This window comes from Trichechus manatus, unplaced genomic scaffold, assembly GCF_000243295.1.
Source record: "Trichechus manatus latirostris isolate Lorelei unplaced genomic scaffold, TriManLat1.0 scaffold00124, whole genome shotgun sequence".
Taxonomy (NCBI): Eukaryota; Metazoa; Chordata; class Mammalia; order Sirenia; family Trichechidae; genus Trichechus; species Trichechus manatus.
In genome coordinates, this window is record NW_004444060.1 from 679,286 (window position 1) to 689,443 (window position 10,158).

At 35.3% G+C, this 10,158-nt stretch overlaps 1 non-coding gene across 1 annotated transcript; it reads right to left on the reverse strand.

Moving 5' to 3' along the window:
* Positions 1 to 1,193: 1,193 nt before the first annotated feature.
* On the reverse strand, positions 1,194 to 1,301 carry LOC111822063 (U6 spliceosomal RNA). The gene has a single exon (XR_002825345.1). It is a non-coding gene; the product is annotated as a U6 spliceosomal RNA (small nuclear RNA).
* Between the last annotated feature and the right edge of the window lie 8,857 nt (positions 1,302 to 10,158).

Here is a 10,158-nt window from a genome sequence, read left to right on the forward strand (position 1 = left end):
TGCTTAATTTAAATGTAAAGCAGTATTTCTAAAATTGGAATTACTATTAGTTGTGTTCCCATTTACCTTTATTTTTTACTTTGCATAGAAAGTATTAAAATGCCTAAAAACATCTTCTAAAGAATAAACACTTCTGACTTATAAGCACCAGATAAAGTTCTAGCAATTATTCTGTGAAATCTGGGAAAAAGAAGCTAATTGAGTGCATTATTATAAAACTCTAGGGGAAAACAACAAGTTCAGCAGAACTGTCAAAGGTTTAGAACGTCTCAACCCTTTATAGGATTAATCTCTGGAAGCACAAGATCTGAAGCAAATCATGAAAGAAGCAAACGCATTTTAAGTGCTAATGTGTCTAAAGAGATTGTCATTTTTTGGATAACCGTAGCATCTTTAAATATTGGATCTTCAAGAATGTTAGGGTTTATAATTTAATCCTCCACCAAATTCTTCTAATGTACACTTACATATTTATAAATCAAATAGTTTAAATATTATTATATTGTTTAAAAAGTCTTATTTCCCAGATTTTGTATATCTGAATCTTGTTTTAAATAAATAATGCCAAATAGAGTAAGATTTCTCATAATTTTTTTTTTTTTTTATATCCAGGTGTCTTTAACTGTATGATCACATTTGGTTGATTTTCAGTTTCTATAGCTTTAAAGTTCAGAATATATAGTTCAGATCCAGAATATATAGTTCAGGTTTATTCTGTAGTCATTGTCCAAATAATGAACCTTTTTGGAAGGTCATATTTTCTAATTTCCTACTAGACTAACACAGTTGCTTTTGAAAACCTTGAAGTCCCTGGGTCACTAGTTTAAGAATTAGCTTAGTTTGAAGGGTCCACACGTATGGGCCATATACTGGGGAAACAATAATATACATAGTAAAATGAAGAACAAAATTAAAAAAAAAGAAAGTTTTGTTTGCATTTATTTAACCATGACTTTTAGAACTTTAATTGATATATTTGGGTTTTTTTTGAATTTTGTTATTTTTTGCTTATTGTATTTCAGGTGAAGGTTTACAGAACAAATAGTTTCTCATTAAACGGTAGTACACATATTGTTTTATGACATTGCTTAACAACCCCACAACATGTCAATCCTCCCCCTTCTCAACCTTTTTTTTTTTGGTGAAAATATACATAGCCAAAGATACACCATTTCAAAAATTTCTACATGCCCAAAAATATGGAATGCTTCACGAATTTTGCGTGTCATCCTTGCCCAGGGGCCGTGCTAATCTTCTCTGTATTATTCCAATTTTAGTATATGTGCTGCTGAAGTAAGCACTAATTGATGTATTTGAACCATAATTTTCACATCTAATTTTTATGGGACTCTGATGATGCAATAGCATTTAGGAACACTGCAGTTAGTAGTACTATTATGTAATAAAGAGGGCCTACATCATTTTGCTATTATCAAAGACTTGAATATTTTGTATGCTCACATAAAATCGGAAATTTCTTTAAAAAAATAAATAATATAATGATAATTTATTTGGAGTTTGTACACCAAACGTATATAGAGAGTTGTGAGAGAGCTTTCCTATAATGCCCCTTGACTAATCAAATGTTCTATTTCTAATAGCCTAATACAATATCTTTGTAATAAAAGTGAGATTATTGTGTGCAAACCAAAAAAAACAAACCTGTTGCCATCCAGTCAATTCCAACTCATAGCAACCCTATAGGACAGAGTAGAACTGTCCCATAGAGTTTCAAAGGAGTGGCTGATGGATTCCAACTGCCAACCTTTTGGTTAGTAGTCAAGCTCTTAATCACTGTGTCACCAGGGCTCCCATTGTATGCAAAAGAAATTAAATTAATAGATTTTGCCATTACAGAGTAATTGGTAATGTACAATTACAAAACTATTGGCTATAAATCTTCAAAACAAAAGCATATTCTCAATATTGATGAAGGAGCTCAATCTATATTTTTCTCAAGTTAATAAGACATGTAGCATTATTTTGCTTGCAGATATCATAATAGATAGTGGAGCATTTTCTAGACAAAGGTGTACATTGAAAGAATATGATAATATATGTTGTAAACCCTAGAACTTTTCCAGCAGTTGATATTGATCTAGATCACTTTTTAAATCATAGAGTGATATTAAATGTATTGCCTAATATAAAAAATGGACTAGTTAAATTTTTTAGTTTTAAGTCAAATAAACAAACTTTAGCTAATTTAGCAAAAAGAAAATGAGAGTTCAGTAAAAATAGACTTGGAAGAACCATGAAACATCACCTGATTTCATAACACAGAAATACTGCAGCATCCATGCAGTACAAACAACTGTTCTTCATACAGCCAACATAGCTGCCATTAGACATTGAATGGTATAACAAAAATATTACCTCTAATGCACTCCCTGGAAACTCACTGCCACAGGCACTACCACCAAATACGAGTTTCTGCAGCGACTTCATTTTTGTGTCCCTAGATCCTGACTGGAGACCTTGGGTGATGTAAATGGTTAATATGCTTGGTTACTAACTGAAAGATTGGAGGTTCAAGTCCACCCAGAGGCTTAGATTCTGAGATGCCAAAAAGAATATTAACTTTCCATTGCAATAAGATAATGTGTTTATACAAAAGGTAAGGTAAAGTTATTGACAATATAGCATTTTTATCCAATGTAAAATTTTTGAAGTAGATGAATCAGTGAAAAACAGTCATGCTTCTAAAGACTCAGGAACCAAGTAGAATTATATATGCCAAAAGGTCAGCAGTTCAGATCCACCAGCAGCTCCATGGACACCTTATGGGGCAGTTCTACTCTGTCCTATAGGTCACTATGAGCTGGAATCGACTTGAAGACAATGGGTTTGGTTTGGTCAGTTTTATATATCTATATATATAAAGTGTCATCTGAAATACATATATATTTCAAATGTCACTTTAAGGCCTAATTAACTCTTAGGAGATTACATCCTTTGCAGTGGTTAAGAGCTACGGAGAGCTACGGTTGCTATCCAGAAGACCGACAGTTCAATTCCACCAGCTGCTCTTGGAAACCCTATGGGGCTGTTCTACAATGTCCGGTAGGGTCGCTGTGAGTCGGAATCGACTTGACGGTAGCGGGTTTGGTTCTTGGTTTTTGTATTTATTTTATTAATACTACTCTGGATAAATTTCTCTTTTACTCCCTATTTTCACAAACAAGTTTCTTCAAAGAATGTAGTACCTGTGCTAACCTTCATCCACTGCATTTAGATTTCTGTTGTACAACTTCACCAAAGTTACTCTTACTAAGTAACCATTGTGTCCAATTTTTTATATTTTAAATTTCTTTTCAGCTTCTAACAATATTGAAACTACTTCCACTGTTGAGGACTCCCATCTTCAAACTCTCTGCTTCTTTTTTTCCATTATACCATCACCTCTCTTTTTCAACCCATTTCTTTGACTGTTCCTTAGCAACTTGTTCAGGAACCTTTAACATATAGGTGATTATGAAGCTTCTTTTATTTATATACTTACCTTTGCATGAAATCATCCAAACCCACTGCTTCACGCACCATTCATAAACTCTCAGCACTCCATCTAGTCACTGTATTTCCATCTTCCTATGTTACAATTCCAAACATCCCAATTATCTATAGAAGTACCCTATAAAATCTCATACTCTCTCTAAATTAACACATCTTTCAAGACTAAAATCTTCTCTTCTACCTATAGTCATCTTATTAAAGTCACTACTTCATCTCATTTACTTTGGACATGTTATCAGGGTGGACTATGCTTGGTAAAGCAGAGGGTCAGCACAAAAGAGGAAGACCCTCAATGAGATGGATTGACACAGTGTCTGCAACAATGGGCTCAAACAATGCAAAGATTGTGAGGATGGCTCAAGACCCAGCAGTGTTTTGTTCTATTGTACATAGGGTCTCTGTAAATTGGAACCAACTAGATGGCACCTAAAACATAACAGCAACTGCCACATAAATAAGTTAAAACTTGGACGTTATGCTAAAATCCCCACTTTTATTCACTCATCACAGACAATCTGTGCTTGTGCTGTAGATTCAAACTCTGAAATAGTATGACTTTTTCCTTTTTGTTTCTAATCTCAAAGCTTTAGTTAAGACCCTATTACATTTTAATATATTTGTAACTTTTGCTATCTCAATCACTTCCCTCACTAGTCCACTTTCACACAGTTTTTCTATCTCCTTCAACAGCTTACCACAGCCTGTGAAAAAGAAATTCCACAACCTTAACTTGGCATTCATAGCCCTTCACAAAGCGGCTTCTACTCTCTGCTCTTAAATCTGGGCTCCATACTTAATGTAATCAAGTAATGGCTCCACTTTTGACTTTCTCTACGTATGTCATCCCCTGTGCAATCCCATGATAAGCTGAGAGGCTGTGTGACTTATAGGAAAGATATATGATGAGATTTAAGATAAATGTGAGTGTGAATCCTGGCTTTGCATCTTACCTATGACATTGGCAAATTCGTTTCTCTAGGCTTCAGTTTTCTGATTTATAAAACTTATCTGGCAGCATTATGATGAGGAATAAATTAGTTAATGTATATGTAGATGTCTTAGTTATCTAGTGCTGCTATAACAGAAATACTACAAGTGGATGGCTTTAAGGAACGGACATTTATTTTCTCACAGTTTAGGAGGCTACAGTCAGAATTCAGGAGCCAGGTCTAGGCGAAGGCTTTCTCTCTGTGTCGGCTATGGAGGAAAGCCCTTGTCTTTTCTAGCTTCTGCTCCTGGGCAATCTTTATGTGGCTTGGCATGTCTCCTTTCCTGTCTTGGCTAACTTGCTTTCTTGTTTAATCTCTTTTATATCTCAAAAGAGATTGACTCAAGGCACACCCTACACTAAAACTGCCTCATTACCAAACAAAGAAGACATGTTCTCAAGTGGGATTATAACCACAGGCCTGTTGTTTGTCCTCAGGTGCCTTCGAATTGGTTCCTACTCACAGGGACCCTCTGTACAAAAGAAGGAAATACGACCCAGTCCCGCACCATTCTCACAATTGTTGCTATATTTGAGCCCATTGTTGCAATCCATCTCACTGAGAGTCTTCACCTTTTTGCTGACCCTTTACAACCACAATGCATAGAGGTTAGGATTTACAACACATACTCCTGAGGGACATAATTCAATCCACAGCAAAGAGTTTGGCACACATTGTTCAGTGAAATTCCATTTTTAAATGACCCTCGTCCATACACCACTTGTAATCCATTGTAATCCATTATTTAATTCATTCTGTCATCAGTTATTGAATGCCTTTGATACGTCAGATAAGCATTATGAATGAAAAGTGTGCATATATCTACGAACCAAAAAACAAACCCACTGTTGTCGAGTCGATTCCGACTTATAGCGACCCTATAAGACACAGCAAAACTGCCCTACAGGGTTTCCAAGGCTGTAAATCTTTATGGAAGGAGGCTGCCACATCTTTCTCCATTGGAGCAGCTTGTGGGTTCAAACTACTGACCTTTAAGTTAGCAGCTGAGTGCTTTAACCACTGAGCTGCCAGGGCTCCTTATTTATGAATAAAGCAACTACATTTCCTTTACTTACCCTTGTTCCTTTCTCTTTATAAACTGATACTTCAGACCCACATGTTTTTTTCTCATCTTATCTGTCTGATAAAACACATTCACAGACACACTGCAGAATCTCATATGTATCCCACACCCATCAATTTCTGAAAAGTTACTCAAATTCTTTGTACTGTAGCCCTGGTGGCACAGTGGTTAAGAGCTCAGCTGCTAACCAAAAGGCTGGCAGTTCAAATCCACCAGCCTCTCCCTAGAAATCCTACGGGGCAGTTTTACTCTGCCCCATAGGGTCGCTATTAGTCAGAATCAACTGGATGACAACAGACATGTTTTTTTTTTGATTTGGTAGCTTGTATGCATTTTCATTTTGCACTCATTAATTAATTTCAATTTTAAGTAAATTGCAGAGCACAGATCTTATCATCTCAGTAGCTACATGCCAAAAATAGCACATAATAAATAAAAAAGAAAATAGTCCTATTGTCAGATGTGTTAAAACAGGGATTTACGTTTCACCAAACATATTTTCAACAATGTATATGTATTAAGAAACCATATTAAAAAATTGGAGATTAAAAAAGTATAAGAATCATTACTAAAAATTCATTCAAGCAAAAGATGTTTGTATGTGAGACACGGTCAAATTGCAACATAGTTTATTTGACTTATTAGAAGTTCAGATGATAAATTCCCTAAGTGTTCAGAGTAAAGAAACATCACTGTGGATTACTCTAGTTAAGTGAAATTCCTTAGAGAGTTCAACTTTAATGAGAGAAAAGAAAAGCAAGGACATTCCAGGTGGTAGGAATGAAGTCAGCAGTGGAGCAGAGCCAGGAATGTGTGGCATATTTTATGGGGAAAATATTAGATCAATTTTCTAAAGTAAAGAATTCGCTTAGGGAAGTAGTGAGCAATAAATTTGGAGAACTACAAGATGGCTTATGAGAAATCTGAAGGCCTGGGCTTTAGCTCGGCTGTATGATTTAGGTAGCAGAGCCATGATAGTTGATTCAAGAGAAGGAGCCGCATAGCATTGTTTCAGGCATTTTGGACAGGCTGTGAGGTACCAGACAATTTATCTCTCTGGATCTGTGAAGATCAGTTAAAATCTATTGTGATCATCTCGATGTGAAATAATAAGGGTCAAGATTAGGTTTGTTGTACATTCTTCAGTCTTCTAGTGAATTTAATTTATTCTTAAAGTCAAAATTATTATAATAGCTCCACATAAAACTAGAGAAGTTCTTCTGAAATGCATGTAGTTTCCATTTAATTTCTTTCCCAAAGACGCCTGAAATAGATAACATTAAAATCATATGGATTCTGGAGGCAGATATTATTTTGTAATAATTGTTATGAAAGAATAATATGCATGCTTATTTTTAATTCATTTTTAGCATTTGAGTGATTATTGAAGAAAGAAAAATGAACAGAATAATTTTTGCTTTCACAATGCTTACAATCTATTACGGAGACCATCACATTTATCAATATGACATAAGACATAATGAGTGGTGGGTACTGTATAGGTTTATAAAAAATAAAAATTCCTATGTGAGCACAGTTCTGGTAGGATTAAATTGAGGAAAATGCCACTGAAAGGGTTGCATGTAGACTCCGTTTTGAAGTCAGAGTTGAATGGTAAGCCACAGAGATGCAAGTAAGGCCACTGAAGATAAGAACATCAAATAAGTAGTAAGACATATTTATAGCATGCTTGAAAATTGGTAGGGCGTCCACTGTAACCTGAACAAAGGATGAGAGGAAGAATGTAATGAGAAATAAAGAAGATATGACTATGATCATGTCTTGAGTCAGTGGTCACTGGGGTATGTGTCTGTGTGCGTGTGTGCACTTGTTAATGTAGGTGTACTTGGAAAGTGGAACTTTAAATATCATTCTATGGATTTTTAACATTATTTTGTAGGGGATAGGGAGTTGTGGAGATGGGAAAATAGGGGCAAAACAAGAACTAAGAGAGAGGTCCTGGGGCCAGATCACAACCATAGGGAAGAGTTTAGGCTTTATGATGCAGGCATCATGGACTCATTGAAGATCTGTCAGCAGTAGAATGCCATGGTTAATATGCCATGGTTAATGAGTTGTTTGGTTTAGGGAAATATGGTAGCTCTGATAGTAGAATGTGAGATACACTGAAAATGGGTGATTGCAAACAAGGACAAGGAGATTTTTGCAATAGTCCAAGTAAGATGTAAAGGAGATCGGAAACCAAGCCTCCCTTTCCCAAACACAATGTAAAGATGTACAGAACAAACAGGGGCATCTGTATCACTAGTGTGAGGCCCTGGGGAATAAGGCCTGGAGTTGGAAACGTGCAAGCTCCACTCACTAACATGACAATGTTGGTCCCGAAGGCCATGGAGCCAGCACATCCAAGCCAAGATACAGAAAGTGGGACAAATAAGTAGGAAAAGACAATACAATTTTGGAGGCTTGGGTTGGTGCCTTGGGTTGGATCTATAGCTATATGTTCAATGTAATGAAGGTCTAAACACAGGCTTCTCCTTCTGAAAATTGGACTGAGATACCATATCTCTCCTTTTCCTGAAATCATGCCTTCAGAAACCACTGACTGACTAAAGAACTGCTGGCGATATTATATAGTCAATGGGGTGAAAGCAATTAGTATTGATTATGTCAGTTATGTTCTTGGCACTGTATTTACTATTGTATTTGTACGCACACCTCAATCCTGCAAGTATATCATTCACTGTAGGATTTCAAAATTAGTTTTCTGTCTTTGTACTGTTATCCTGACACTGAAAATGAAGATTGTTTGAAAATAATTAAGTAGGTATAATATTTAAGAATGTTGTTTCCATTTCCTAGATCAGAATATAATTGTGAAATAAGTCAAAGAGTATTCTGTTCAAAGTCAGAAAAATCTTAATGAAAATAGTTTCCTTACTTTGAATAAGCAATCAAAATCTCTGGACCCCAGTTCCTTATCTGCATATGGATATAATGGTACTTATTTCGCGATAATTTCAAGGGTTACACGATAACACATACAGAACACCTGTCATATTTCCTCGCCCATATTAGCAACACTTTTACCAAATGTGCCTATTCTATCATTGTCACCACCCATATTTGTACATCCCAAGGTTAGTGAGAAACTTTGATAGAAAAAAAAATGCTGAAATTTAAGTCAAGGGTCTTCATGTTGCATTTTCAAGCAACACATTTTTTTGTGAGGAACATATTTGACCATAATCTATTAAACATGTCCTAAAATTATGATCGCATTTTAAGCGGCTCAGTTTTAAACACTTTGGTTCTATGGAGTGCTACATAAATCTCTTGGTCATGCATCATTGATTTATGGAGAGTTGTCACAAACAGAACAGGCCCATAGGTTTAAGCACTTGCCAGTTTTTTGTGACTGCTCTCAATCAGATTGAGCAGATTAACAATTGTAATAATCTGCCATTCTGGTTTTCAACTACATGGTCTTAACTATCCTACAATTTCAGCTTTGGCCCTAATATAAGCCATTAATCTCTTAAGGACTTGTTATGGCTTCTTTTTGGGCACATTGATCAGCATTCAACTTGTACCCTTTTTATAATGCTCCTTTTCTATCACGGATTTTCATAGAAAAGTATTACTTGTATTTGTTTTGTTATTATATTGCTTTAACTTAATTTTTTTTCCAGATCTCCTTGAATCCAGTATTTAAATACTTTAACCTTTTATATGTCTTTGTAATGTCCTCCCGTGTAAGGTCAAGTAGAGAGGATTGACTGTATTTTCTAGTGAAAATTAAAAACCCATTTGTTCAGCTTGACTTATGCTTAGTGACAGCTCTGTGTATTTTTCAGTGTGATGTGAATACATGAAGGACACAGCATAAAAACTCACTGCATTATACTCCATCTGCATTGTGAAGTCAACGTGATTGGAGTAATTACTACTGTCTACAATTTTATTCCGTTTTACATTAAAGCTGTTATCATGTCAGGGATGAGGATAAATAATACCTAATACCTGGCTTTTATTAGTTTCTGTCTTTGGTAAATGTGAATGAAGTGAATTGAAATAAGTAATAGTATAAAAAAATCATAAATAAAACGTTAGCACTTTTCTTTAATAGCACAGGTGTAAATCTCACTAATGAAGTAAGAATAAATATGTGATGTTAATTATTTTGGTTTATCTAAGTGTAAAATGTGAAAGGAAATGTAGTGCTTGACAAAAACGAAAATAGGCAAATCACACATATTGTTTTGCGTTGTTGTTTTTCTAAATTTTCTAGGAAATGCTTCTTTGTTTTTTCCTTACATTTACCACACTAAAAATAAAAAAATAAAAAAACTTGTTGCCTTCAAGTTGATTCTAATTCCTAACGACCCTATGGGACAGAGTAGAACTGTCCCATAGGATTTCCAAGGAGCAGCTGGTGGATTTGATAACCAAAAGGTTATCAGCCTGAGTTCTTAACCACTGCACCACAAGGTAGGTTATAACAGAGGGTGGACTGTGCAGTAAAACCAAGTACACTGCAATTTCATTTTTTTTAATTTCCATTCCATTCATAGTCCGTTATTTAAGGTTGCATATATGTATGCATTTCTC